Source organism: Vombatus ursinus, unplaced genomic scaffold (assembly GCF_900497805.2).
Source record: "Vombatus ursinus unplaced genomic scaffold, bare-nosed wombat genome assembly UNPS02014812.1, whole genome shotgun sequence".
NCBI classification, from domain to species: Eukaryota; Metazoa; Chordata; class Mammalia; order Diprotodontia; family Vombatidae; genus Vombatus; species Vombatus ursinus.
This window is the reverse complement of record NW_020954590.1, coordinates 45,878,957-45,892,483: the sequence shown is the minus strand read 5'-3', so window position 1 is coordinate 45,892,483 and position 13,527 is coordinate 45,878,957. Positions and strand designations below refer to the sequence as shown.

The 13,527-nt window shown below is 41.9% G+C and overlaps 1 protein-coding gene across 1 annotated transcript in view; it reads left to right on the top strand.

Moving 5' to 3' along the window:
• Positions 1 to 5,434: 5,434 nt before the first annotated feature.
• The window catches only part of LOC114054074 (myosin regulatory light chain 12B-like), a 29,128-nt gene continuing 21,035 nt past the window's right edge, over positions 5,435 to 13,527 (top strand). The window contains exon 1 of the mRNA XM_027877166.1: positions 5,435 to 5,575. The gene's annotated coding sequence lies outside the window, so the exon portion shown is untranslated. The remainder of the gene's footprint in view (positions 5,576 to 13,527) is intronic.

Here is a 13,527-nt window from a genome sequence, read left to right as displayed (position 1 = left end):
CATTGTAAATAAAAACAATTTTGTAAGATAAAAGAACTCGATGGCCAATTTTTTCAAAGGAACAACAATGAAGCATTCTACTGATCCAGAATGAGGAGCACTTCTGGATGTGTGGAATAGTTTTGCTTCCTAAGGTTATTTGACAAAAGGGAGGTTTTTTTGTTTTTGTTGCTTTTTGTTTTTTTAATTGTAAGAGGGGGCTAGAGGTGAAGAGACAAGCAAATAATGATGAAACATTTTTTTAAAAATAACAAAAGCAGGTTCCTAAGGAGACAAATAGGCAGGACAATTTTGAAACTAACTTGTTAAATCCATTATATTCTTTGAAAAAAAGTTGTTTTGGTAGAGATTCAGTTTAATATGCAATCCCCTTTGTTCTATTCTTTGTATGCAGAAAAAAAAATGTACAGAATAACAAAAATTATTTTTAATTTATTTAAAATTAAAATTTAAAAATTTCCTTAAATTGTTCATTTACCTTCGATAGTGATAATGGAAGAGGTGCCCTTCTCCCTTAACTAGTTCCTCTTTCTCTGTGTCAGCTTTCAAGCTAATATCCAGGCTCTCCTCTGATCTTCAGGTGCTTTGAACTCCTGACTAATATATCTTGCCAGGCACTTCTTCCTACCCCATTTACTCTAAGTTCTAGATATTAAAATAGCAGAGATGAACATCTGGCACATTCCCAAGAAGGTAGCCTGTCCCTCTACACTTACTGAGAGCTTTTTCTCAGATTCAATAAAGGTTACTTGCAAGCCTCACATGCTTTCAGTTAATGTTTTTTTTTCCCCCACAAAAAAAGTAACCAAAATTCTTCTGTGCAGCAACCTCTCTCCCTCCCTACCATAACCTGTAGATTCTCTGCTATGACAAGACTGATTTCTGGTCTTCTGCTTATTAATTTTGCCATTTCCAAATCCAAAGGAGCTGCTGACCTAGGGTACTGCAGTAGCAAAGAATTCAGCTTTCTGCATAGCCTCAGAAAGAATCATATTTTCTCAGCCTCAATGAAGCCCAGTCCGGACAGAAGCAAGTTAATGTCCCAGTTCTGCAACTGAATCTGTCCCTGAACCAAGTGGTGCTATACCAAGCCACATAATGTCCACGACTACTATAGGTAACACCTAGAGGCAATTGGAGTAATACCAAGCCACCCCCTTAAGGCAGAATCCCAGTGATGCTAAGAGCAGCTTTCTCCCCAGGAGGTAGCCTGAGAATTAAGTGCCCCAATTATTGTTGCATATCAGGTTCTATGGATTCTGTCCAGGTTTCTACTGGAACCAGTTCGAAAAATGGCTTTTAGTGACACAGTTCCAGAGTTGGAGCCACAAATGAGTGTGACTATTGGTCCTGGGGACACAAATTATGACAGCTCAAATTCACATATTGTGGCAGTCCTTGAGTTCACACTACCTGAACTCAAAGTGTCACACACACACACACACCCCCAGTATTGGAATAATGTGAATCACTTCAAGGGGCCAATCAACATCAAATTGAGAAGGCGGATTCTCAGGTCCCTACCATGTGACTAAAGCTGTTCTCTTCAATTCTTAGCTACTAGATCCAACACTTCCTCAGTCTTTATTCTTCTTGCCCTCTCCACAGTATTTGACATAATTGACCATTCATTTTCTCCTGAAGAGACCACTCTCTCCTCCAGGGATTTTCATGACTGCAGTTTCCTGTTTCTCCTACCCATGTGATTATTTTTCGGTCTCCTTTATTATAATATGAGCCATGACCCAACCCTTCTGTGTGGGTGTATTCCAACTCTTTGTCCTGGGCTCTCACCTCTTTTCTTCTTACCCTCTTTCAGTGAGTTCATCAGCTCCTATGAGTTCAACTATCACCTCCATACAGATGACTCAAAATTTCATATCCAATCTCACCTCTTTCTTGAACTTCCATCCCAAATCAGAATCACCAAGCACTTGCTGGATGTCTCTACCCAGATGTCCCCTAGGCATCTCCAATTCATATCCAAAACAGTACTAATTTTTCATCCTAAGCTCACTCCTTTTCCAAACTTCTCTATGTTGAGGGCACTAGTAGCCTTCTAATCACAGGTCTGGAAACTCCTTAACTCTTGATTCTCTCTCAACTCCATTATCAAATCATCAGCCAAGTCTACCTCCACATCTCTCCCATCCATCCCTTTCCACCATCACCCTAGGTCAGGCCCTCACCACCTCTTTGCCTATTCTGTTCAAGAATCTGTAATGGCACCCAATAATCTCTAGGATAAAATACCAACTTCTTTATTTGACGTTTAAAGCCTTTCATAACCTGATTCCAACTGATCTTTCCAGGATGATTTTACATTACTTCCTCTTGCATTCTACACTCCAACCAAACTGGCAGCCATTCCCACTTTCTTATCCTTGCATAGGCTGACCCTTTCCATGACCCCATTAGAATGTAAGCTCATTTCCAGTAGGGGTTGTTTCAGTCTATGATCTCGTATCCTCAGCTCTCAGCTAAGTGCCTGGCACACAGTAAGCATTAATGTTTGTTGACCAAATGCATTTGTATACTGGTAACTATATATGGTAGCTTGCTGGAATGTTCTCCCTTACCTCTGCTTCTTGCAGTCCCTATTTCCATTCATAGCCTAGCTGATGTGCCACCTCCTAATCAAGTCCTTTCCTGATGTCCCAGGTTGTCAGCATCCCAGATACTACTTTGTTTACTTCTCTCTGCATATATGTAGCACAGTGGAAAGAGAGCTAAACTTGGAGTACTTCAAGCCAGTTTGAAATTCCTGCTCTGCCACTTATCAATTACTCAATTTAATGTAATCAAAATTATCCATTTTGCTTTTTATAATGTTCTCTATCTCCTGTTTGGTCATGAATTCTTCTGTTCTCCATAAATCTGATAGGTAAACTATTCTTTGCTCTCCCAGTCTGCTTATAGTATCAGCCTTTATATCTAAATCATGAACCCATTTTGACTTTATTTTGGTATATGGTGTGAGATTTTGATCAATGCCTAGTTTCTGCCATACTCTTTTCCAGTTTTCCCAGCAGTTTTTTTCAAAGAGTGGGTTCTTATCCCAGAAGCTGGGGTCTTTGGGTTTATCAAATAATAGATTACTATAGTCATTGACTACTGTGTTTTTCATACCTAACCTATTCCAGTGATCCACCACTCTATTTCTTAGTCAGTACCAAGCAGTTTTGATGATTGCTGCTTTATAATACAATTTAAGATCTGGAATGGCTAGGCCACCTTCCCCTGCATTTCTTTTCATTAGTTCCCTTGATATTCTGGACCTTTTGTTCTTTCAAATGAATCTTGTTATTATTTTTTTCTAATTCTATAAAATAATTTTTTGGTAGTTTAATTGGTATGCCACGGAAGAAGTAAATTAGCTTAGGTAGAATTGTCATTTTTATTATATGAGCTCAGCCTGCCCATGAGCAACTGATGTTTTTCCAGTTATTTAGATCTGACTTTATTTGTGTGGACAGTGTTTTGTAATTGTGTTCTTATAGTTCCTGGGTGCCATTAGCCTTTTTAAAAAAATTAATCTGTCCCCATTCTATTACCCTTTCCCTTATCCTCTCTCAAGGTTCTCTGCAGGTTCCATCTCCTCTGGGAAGCCTACTACGTGCCAGGCACTGTGCTAGGTGCAAGGGATACAAATACAAAGAATGAAACAATCCCAACTCCAAATTTGTTGTTGTTGAGACATTTTTCAGCCGTGTCCAATTCTTCATGACCCAATTTGGAGTTTTCTTGACAAAGATACTGGAGTGGTTTGATATCTCCTTTTCCAGCTCATTTTGCAGATGAGGAAACTGAGGCAAACAAGGTTACCCAGAGTCACATAGCTAGTGTCTGAGGCCAGATTTGAATTCAGGAAGAAGGGTCCTCCACACGCCAGGGCACAAACAAAGCCAATGCAACTAAGATTAGAAGGAAGGTAGAAAATTGGGAAAGAATTTTTATAACCAGTCTCTCTGATAAGGGCTTCATTTCTAAAATATATAGAGAATTAAGTCAAATTTATAAGAATACAAGCCATTCCCCAATTGATAAATGGTCAAAGGATATGAACAGGCAGTTCTCAGATGAAGAAATTAAAGCTATCTACAGTCATATGAAAAAATGCTCTAAATCACTATTGATTAGAGAGATGCAAATCAAAACAACCCTGAGGTACCACATCACACCTATCATATTGGCCAACATGACAAAACAGGAAAATGATAAATGTTGGAGAAGATGTGAGAAAACTGGAACACTAATGAAGTGTTGGTGGAGTTGTAAAATGATCCAGCCATTTTGGAGAGCAATTTGGAACTATGCCCAAAGGGCTATAAAAATGTGCATACCCTTTGACCCAGCAATAGCACTTCTAGGGCTATATCCCAGAGAGATCATACAAATGGGAAAAGGACCCACATGTACAAAAATATTCATAGCAGCTCTTTTTGTGGTGGCAAAGAATTGGAAATTGAGAGGATGCCCATCCATTGGGGAATGGCTGAACAAGTTGTGGTATATGAATGTGATGGAATACTATTGTGCTATAAGAAATGATGAACAGGCTGACTTCAGAAAAACCTGGAAAGATTTGTATGATCTGATGCTGAGTGAAGTGAGCAGAACCAGGAGAATGTTGTACACAGTAACAGCCATGTTGTGCGATGACTAATATTGATAGACTTAACCCTTCCCAGCAACACAGGGATCTAAGACATCTCCGAAGGCCTCATGATGGAAAATGCTGTCCACATCCAAAGAAAGATCCATGGAATTTGAATGCAGATCGAAGCATACTATTTGCTATTTTTACGAAGGTAAGACAACTAAAGGAAACCAGAGGAGGGCAGCTGGTGCCAGCGGGTGAAGGCGTCCGCGCACGGCCAGTGTCCCAAGCGGTAGCTGTCTCGGCGGGCAGCTCGGACTCTTACCTTCCCTGTGGCAATACCAGCCAGCCGGCTTCTGCGGCCAGAGCAGGTGGAGGAAGGCGCCACTACCGGCGCCTAACGCCAGGGCAGGCCTTCGTTTTCTCCCTCCATTCCCACTGGACCCAGTTTACAGAATTCCCGGCCGCTCGGGCCCCGCCCTGCCCGGGGTCCAAATTCCGCGCCGGCCCGGCCCGGCCCGGCCCAACCCGGCTCCGCATCGCCCCTTCCCTCTTTCCGGATCAGAATCAGTGCCAAGCCCTGGCAGTTTGGAATGCGGAACAGCCGCTGGAATCTACCACCTTGCGGAACCGAGGGGGTGGTTGTCCAGAGAGTAAGAATGACACCTGCCACATCTAAAGTGAGAAAATGCGCCGAGGGAGTGGCCAAACAGCACAGAAGAAGGTCTTCTCCTCTCTTCGGTGTAGAAGCGTTCCCTAGTTTAACCACTTGCCCGGGGGCGCAGAGACAACTTTCCTCAACCCCGCGTTCGCTCCGACTTGGACGCGGTCACTTCCGGAAGCGGCGGAGTCCGGACGCCGAAGCGCTTTTCCCGTGCAGTGGGGGCGCTGGTCGCTGTCACTCGGGCGCCGGGCGGCTCTGGTCTAACGCAGAGGGGAAAGCCCTGAATTTCTCTTGGTTCTCTGTGGCAGCAGGTGAGTGGCGCCCGCGCCATTGGAGCGTGACATCTGCCGCCTCTCGGTTCCCGAGCTCCCGGCGCAGCTTCCGGGCGGACCCCGCCCCCCGCTGCAGCCGGCGGCCGTTGTGGGGGAGGGAAGGCGGCCGGGCGGGGGGCGCGGGGGACGGGCCGGGAGTCTTTTCCCGAGTGACTGAGGCAGAGTTGAGGGTCAGGGTCGGTGCGGGTCTTTCCCGGAGAGGCGGAGGCAGGGAGTGGGGGCCTGCTGTCTGTGGTCCCCCTGCTCCTGGTGGGCTTCCCTGGGGGACTCCGTCTCGGTCCTGGGGGGTTGGGTGCGGTGGGGGAGATGGATGGGATGGGAGGGGTAGCCGAGTCCTGGCTGGGATGGAGAGAGGGCTGCTGCCCTCGGACCCACCCTGGAAACCTTGGCCGGGTGGGGCAGGGTGGGGCTGGGCGGGGGATTGGAATGAGAGAAAGTAGAGAGACTAGGATGCCCAGCCTCGCAGCCCCCGGGGATGCCCGCCCAGCCTCGCAGCCCCCGGGGATGCCCACCCAGCCTCGGCGCCCCGGGATGCCCAGCCTCGGAGCCCCCGGGGATACCTAGCCTCGGCGCTCCGGGGTGCCCAGCCTCGGAGCCCCGGGGATGCCCAGCCTCGGAGCCTCCGGGGTGCCGCCCCGGACACCCTGCCTCTGAGCCCGCCATCCCCGGCTTGTAAGTGCAGAACGGATGGCTAGGTCCAGCGGCTGAGTTGCAGCTTCAGGTGCGCGTAACTGAGTCCAAGGAAGTATTCATTGAGCATCACTGTGTATGTACCCTAGGGTTTGGAATCGTGAGAAGAGGTATATGGAGGGATAGGAATCCCAAAGAAACAATATCTTGGCCGGAGGCAAGGGAGGGCAAGAAAAAATAATAAATATAAAATATTTACATTTTTGTGTATAAAAATGATAGATGTAAAATAGAAGAATAGTCAAAAAGATGAAGACACGAGTCTGACTAACAGAGGGTTTGGACTTGGAAGAAAAGGAGTAAATAAGATTGGGTAGGATGTGACTAGTTTATGGAAGTTTTTTTAAAGCTGGATTACAGGAGTTTTAAATGTGATATAGAAAGCTTTAAGGGGCCATTGTAAATTGTTGAACATTGGAGAAGCATGAGAAAAGCCTGTTTTAAGATGGTTAGTCTGGCAGCATTTATGTAGGAGGTATTGGAGGGAGGGGAGAGATAAAGATCAGTTTGCTGTAATTATAGAACTTAGAGTGTAAAATTTAAGAACCTAGTCCACCCCACCCCCATTTTATACATAAGGAAACTGGGACATAGAGTGAAATGACTTTTGCAACATTACCCAGCTACCAAATAGCAAAGTAAGTTGCCGTGGCTCTAGGTTCCTGTGCTGTATTGTAGTTTGTCTAGTGCAGCCCTCTTGTTTTACTGGTGAGGCATCTGACACTTAAGCAACTTGCTTGTAGTCATGTAAAGAATTTTAGGGCCCTCAAATATTTCAGCAAGTTGAATAGCTTTTGATTGTCGAGGAAAAGTAGGTGGACAGCTTTTCAATCCCAGGCAAAATTGCGAAGTAAACAAAATTTTAGTCATCTCAGCCTCTTTTTTCTATACTTTCTCCCAGTAGTTTAAACTTTGGTGTAAATGTGTTTCCAAGATGGGAACGGTGTCAGTTGTAGGAATTATTGGGGAAAATAGCAGTGCCTCTTAGTTACAATTTAATGTGGAACCACCTTTCTCCCTTTGCCCTCCTCTTCCCTTCCCTAATGAACCGCCCCCCATTCTTAGAGGCTAGGATCCAATCTAAAGTAAAATAATAGCTGACAGATGTTTTATAGTGCTTTAAGGTTTGCCACTGTCGTTAGTTGGAGTCTCTCCTTTAGCTCTGTAATGCAATGTAATGATCATGCTTTTTGTCCCTTGGGTCATCCATCTCTTCACAATTTTGCCTGAATAAAATAGCTGTTACTGAGTCACAAAATGCCCATCTCTATGCCTTTTCAGTGGCTGTCCTCCAGGACTGGAATATACTCATTTCTCATTTCTGTCTCTTCTAATCCTTAATTTCCTTAAAGATCAATTCAGACATCACTTCTGGGAAAACCTTTCTTGATTTTTTCAACTCCTGATGCCCTTCCTCCCTAACTACCTTCTATTCAGTAAATTATAAAGAACTTTAAAAGACAGAGGAGTTTGTATTTGATCCTTTAGGCAATAGAGAACCACTGGAGTTTATTGAATAGGGGAGTTACGTGGTCAAGGCCGATCATTTAGGATAAATGACTAATTATTGTGAGATCCAAGAACAATTATATATGATTAAAGGTGTTAGGTTTGCTTTGTTATAAGTTTTATTTGATTATAACACTAAATTCTGTTTGTGTGAAGTGTTCATAGTTTATTACTCAATGTGATCATCTGCTGGTAACTTTTAAAATGTAGCGAAAACATTGGTCTTGACTACTGTAGTAAGGAGTGGAAATGAAGAGAAATGGGGAATATGTGGGAAACATTTCAAAGAATTGACAGGAAAACTGACATTCATTCTTTTCCTCAATTTCTCCCGTATTCAAAGTTTTAGGTGAGGGCATTATTCCTCTTAACTCTATTATGTTGCTGTCTAGAAAACCTCATTCTCTTAAATGGAGTCAGCTGTCATGTCTATGCTGATCTGAGCTCATATCCCATGTTTACAAACCACCTTCACTTAAATGAGAGACAGTGTGAGGTCATGGAAAAAGCACTAGATTTTGGAGTTAAGAGAACCTGGGTTTAAATTCTTTTTTCTGTTCCCTATGCTGTTTGCCTTTGAGCAGGCATTTCACTTTTCTGGCTTCATTTGTTTCCTTTACAAAATTAAGAAATTGATGTGGATGTTCTCAAAGGTCTTTTTCATATTTTAGTTCTATGATCCTATGTGCCATTGTTGCCTTGGATTTATCATGTTTAAAATAATTGATTTTCCAAGTCATTTCTCTCCCCACCTCATTCCCAACTCCTCTCTGCTAAAAAAAAAAAAGCAAACCATCTTTTTACAACTATCTCATTTCTTTCAGGATATCACTGTTCTTTCAGCAACTAACATAGTGCCTGGCACATAGGAGTTTATTTCCACCCCAGATCTTACTTACATGTGCAAAGCACATAAAACATGGGTAATATTTGAATTAAATTGGACCATTCAAGAACAAAAGACCAAGAAAAGAGCTTTCAATTTAATTAAACAAGCATTTATTAAACATCTACACTCAAACAAGACACTGTGCTAGGTGCTGAAAGAATTGTACTACCTTGATCATAAATGAAATAGTTGTAAAGAGAAGCAGAGTTTTGTTTTTGTTTTTTGGAGATAAAAGAGAAGAAGAGGCGAAAAATAATGTGCTGTGTAGGTGCTTAGAATTAAAAGACACAAACTAAACATATCTTTTCTTTAAGGAGCTTACATTGCACTGGGGGGATACAAATGTATGCTATAAATAAATGAAAATTTTGAACAAAGTAAATTCCTGAGTGGTAAATTGGTGGAGCAGGAGTAAGCAGTATTTAGCTGAGCCTTGAAAGTGACCAAATATTCCAAAGGTGGAGGTAAGGAAGAAGAGTATTCTACTAATGAAGGACAACCTGTGCAAAAGTATAGAAGTTAGAGATAGAATATCATGTACAGGCTACAGCAAGATATGAATTATGAGAGGGAGAGTAATATGAACCCAATTTGGAAAGTTAGATTGGAGCCTTATTATGAAGAATATGTAATTACTCGGCAAAAGAGTTTGTGTTTTATCCTTTGGGCAATGCGGAGTCAGTGATATAGCCAAACCTGTGCTTTAGGAATATCAGTTTGACACTGTGTTTAGGATGGATTGCAAAGGGGAAAGACTGGAAGTAGTAGACCAGAGGTTCCCAAACTTATTTGGCCTGCTGCCCCCTTTAAAAAAAAATATACTCATCACCTCCCTGGAAATCTTTAACCCTTTAATGTTTTTTTTTTAAATTTGCATCATTTCAAAAATATATATTTTTTAAAAAGATGATACATCTTAAATTTAATAATTTATTGTAAATGTAATTTTTCCTCCATTGAAATTTTGATTTGAACACAGTATTGCATCATGTAAGTGTGTAGTATCGTATTGTAAACTGGCTTAAGACCTGTCTTCGGACTTCATTGGTTATAATTTGCATTTTGTGTGTTTATTTGGAAAATAATGTTATCACTAGGACTCTACTCTGTTACACAACAGATGAAACATACGAATGGTTTTTCAAAATTTTCTTATCTTCTTTCCTTATGCTTCCACTGCCCCCTTATTTTTATTCAGTGCCCCTTAATTGTAACTGAAGCTGCTACCACTGCTCTGCCCCCCCCCATTGTTCCAGTGCCCCCCAGGGACAGTATCACCCACTTTGGGAACCTCTGAGTTAGACCAGTTAGGAGGCTGTTGTAGTATAGGTGAGATGTGATAAGGCCTTGAACTGAGGAGGAGAAAGTGAATAGACAGGAGAAATGTTAAAGAAGTTGAATTGACAACACTTGACAGCTGATTGGATGTAAAGGTTGAGGGAAGGGAAGGTATTGAGGATGAATCTGAGGTTTCAAACTTGGGCAACTGGACAGAAATGGAATTAGGAAGAGGATTGGATTGGGGGAAAGATAATGAGTTCTGCCTATGGAGCATCTCAGCAAGGTAGTTGATGTTTGGGACTGGAGTTCTGGAGAGAAATGAGGCCTGGCTGTGGAACTGATGAGATCACCAAGGGGGAAGTGTAGAAAGATAAAGGGCCTTAGGACATAGCCCTGGGAGACACCTACTTATAGCATGCAAGACTTTGATGATGAATCAGCAGAAGAGATAAGAAGGAATGGTCTGGAGGAACACCAGGATAAAGCAGTATCAGGAAAACCCGGAAAGGAAAGCATCTTCTTTGGGAGAAACCCATTTATTGCAGATGGGGAGAGCCAGCAAAGGAAGGCAGAATCATTCACCAGCAATCAGGTACAAGGAAGGAAAGGGTATAATAAATTTAAGACACATTGTGAAATAATAAGCTATAGGATGGGTTGAAAATTTGTAGGAAGTGATAAAGAGGGGAGGAATCAAAAATGACTCCAAGAAATCTGAGTTATAAGAGGAGAATTGCTTTCCACGGTAAGCCAGTTGTTACTTCGCAAGGAAACAAAATATCTTGTATCTAGTTTTACCCACTAGTGTTAATAGAGTGCAAGCAGTTCCTTTGTTCAGTTGTATCCAACTCTTTGTGACCTCATTTAGGATTTCATTGGCAGAGATACTGGCATGGTTTTCCGTTTCCTTCTCTACCTCATTTTACAGATGAGGAAACTGAGGCAAACAGGGTTAAGTGACTTGCCTAGGGTCAACACAGCTAGCAGGTGTCTGAGGCTGTACATGAACTCACAAAGAGAAATCTTTCTGACTCCAGCCCTGGTGCTCTATCAGACTCTGAGCCATGTAGCTGCCCTGTAATTCCACTGACCTAAAAATCAAAGTAGACTGAATGTTTAACTAGCTGACAGTCTTAACTAAGTGACTTCCATGCTTTGCATGGAAGCACCAGAATTGCTTGCCAGATGATTGTAGGGCCTTAATAACTTAAGAATCATTCCCAACAAGGGGAGGTTAGGATAAAGAAGCATTGGCATAGTTTATTTTTCATTCATCTTTCCCAGGGACCATAGAGTCATACAAGCTAGATTCGGCTTACAATCAACTATTTGACAATTATTGATTCTAAAAGAATATGTTGCCTCTGCAGTGGAGCTGCATGAATACAGAGCAGGCCACTTAATAAATGTTAAAGTGTGCAGTTTGATATTCCAGTGGATTAAAAATGTATACCAAACTGCCATACTTTTTAAAGAATGTTAGACTAGGTCTAGAATTCATGGTTAAAACTAGCAAAAAATGTGGCAACCTGATTAGTATTACCAAAAGAACATATCATATGATTCTCCTTCTGCACCTGGTCTTTGTACATTATTTGAAATCTCTTTGGTTACCTTCACCCTGAATTAAGTGGTATACAGTTATTCCAATATTAGCATACCATTTTATTGGTAGGATTTTTTTTCTTAAAATTCAAAGGGCCTGGGAGAAACATCTATATAAAGGTATAGAACTGGTGACCAAGCAGGAGTACAATAAAAGAAGTTAAGAGGCTGTTGGATTTGCTTCTTATATAAGTCTTTCTTGACTCCAGTTAAAATCCCTGAATTATAAAGGGTCTTTCGGACTAATTAAAATGCTGTTCAACCTGATTTTTCTTATTATCTTTAATATATTTGATTGGAAAATATTAGTCTCAAATTCTTTCTGGTCTTTGACAGAATACTTTCCCATTTTTCAGGTAATAACATAAATATCCCTGATAATTTTGTAGTAAAACTTATCAAATTTTATTTAATTTGATGTTTTAAAACATTTAGGGGAAATTCTTTATCTAAGACGAAACTGAAAAGATAGAACTTAGTTCCCCCCTCCCCCCAAAGGAAATAAGGATATTAATCACATTATCAATTTCTGACCTGGAAAACAATACCTTATCTAAAGACTGACTAATGAACTTTTCTTGGTTCTCCTATATATGTACTTTAAAAGCATACTTCTTCATTGTTTCAGTGGATCTTTGATCTCATCAATGTTTTTAATCCTGGTAACAAATAGAAAGCTGTCTATACCTTCTGATCCTATGTAGCTCTTGCTCATATCCTTCTGTAATTATAGGTTATGTATCCATTGTGTGAATCTGGAGGAGTTATAGGAATACCTCTAGATTCATGTTAAATGTAGATAAGTGTAATTGTTAATTTGTGATACCCATACTGAGAACAGAAAGAACAATAAGAGGTGCTAGAGAACATAGAAATAGAATCTTTGGGAGCAGAGTCAAGATGGCAGAGTAAAGTGACTTGCTTGAGCTCTCCCCCAAACCCCTCCAAATACCTATTAAAAAATTACTCCAAACAAATTCTAGAGCAGCAGAACACACAAAAAGACAGTGAAACAAATTTCCAGCCCAAGACAACCTGGATGGTTGATAGGAAAAATCTGTTGCACTGGTCTGGGAGAGGAGCGCAGTTCAGCATGGATTGTACAGGCAAAGATGGGGCTAGAGGAAACCTGGAACAGGCCTTAGGGGACTGAAACACGGGAAACTGTGGTGGTTTCCAGACTTCACAACCCACAAATGCCAAAGACAACTTAGAATATCAGTGGAAAAGGTCTGTTGGACCTGGGTGAGAGAGGAGCGCAGTCCAGCCCTGGCACTAGCATAGCCCTAGGGCGACAGCCACAGCAGCAGCAGTTGCTTCTGGAGTTCTCGGCCCACAGACAGTGAGGGGAACGAGTGGCTGATCAGAGGGGGATTGCAGGGATCTCTTTGTTAGTGCTGAGGCAGTATTCTCTTGCTTTGCCTATGCTTGGATCTGGGGCACAGTCTGGGGTGGTGGTCCTGGGGCAAGGAGGAGCACTGGCAAGGAGATGCTTCTGGTGGCAGTGGAGAGGGAATCCTCACAGTGCCAAGGCAGAAAAGAGTGCTTGTGGTCACTCATCCACCAGAGCACAGGCCAGGAAAGGAGTGAACCTTTATGATCATACCACCTTGAAAGAACTGAAAATTTACAAGTCCCTAGAATTATCTCTGGAAACAGTTGCACGAACCCCCTGAAGGTTGGGACAGTACACATGGAAGCAGAGCCCTACCATAGCAAAGAGTTAAGAAGTTAAGTAATTGGCTGGGAACATGAGCAAACAGAGGCAAAAGACTCAGACTATACAATCTTACTTTGGTGACAAAGAAGATCAAAACGTGCAACCAAAAGACAACAAAACTCCTACATCCAAAGCCTCCAAGAAAAATATGACTTGGTCTCAGGCCATGGAAAAGCTCAAAAAGGATTTTGAAAAGCAAGAGAAAAGAAAAGAAGAAAAACTGGGAAGAGGAATGAC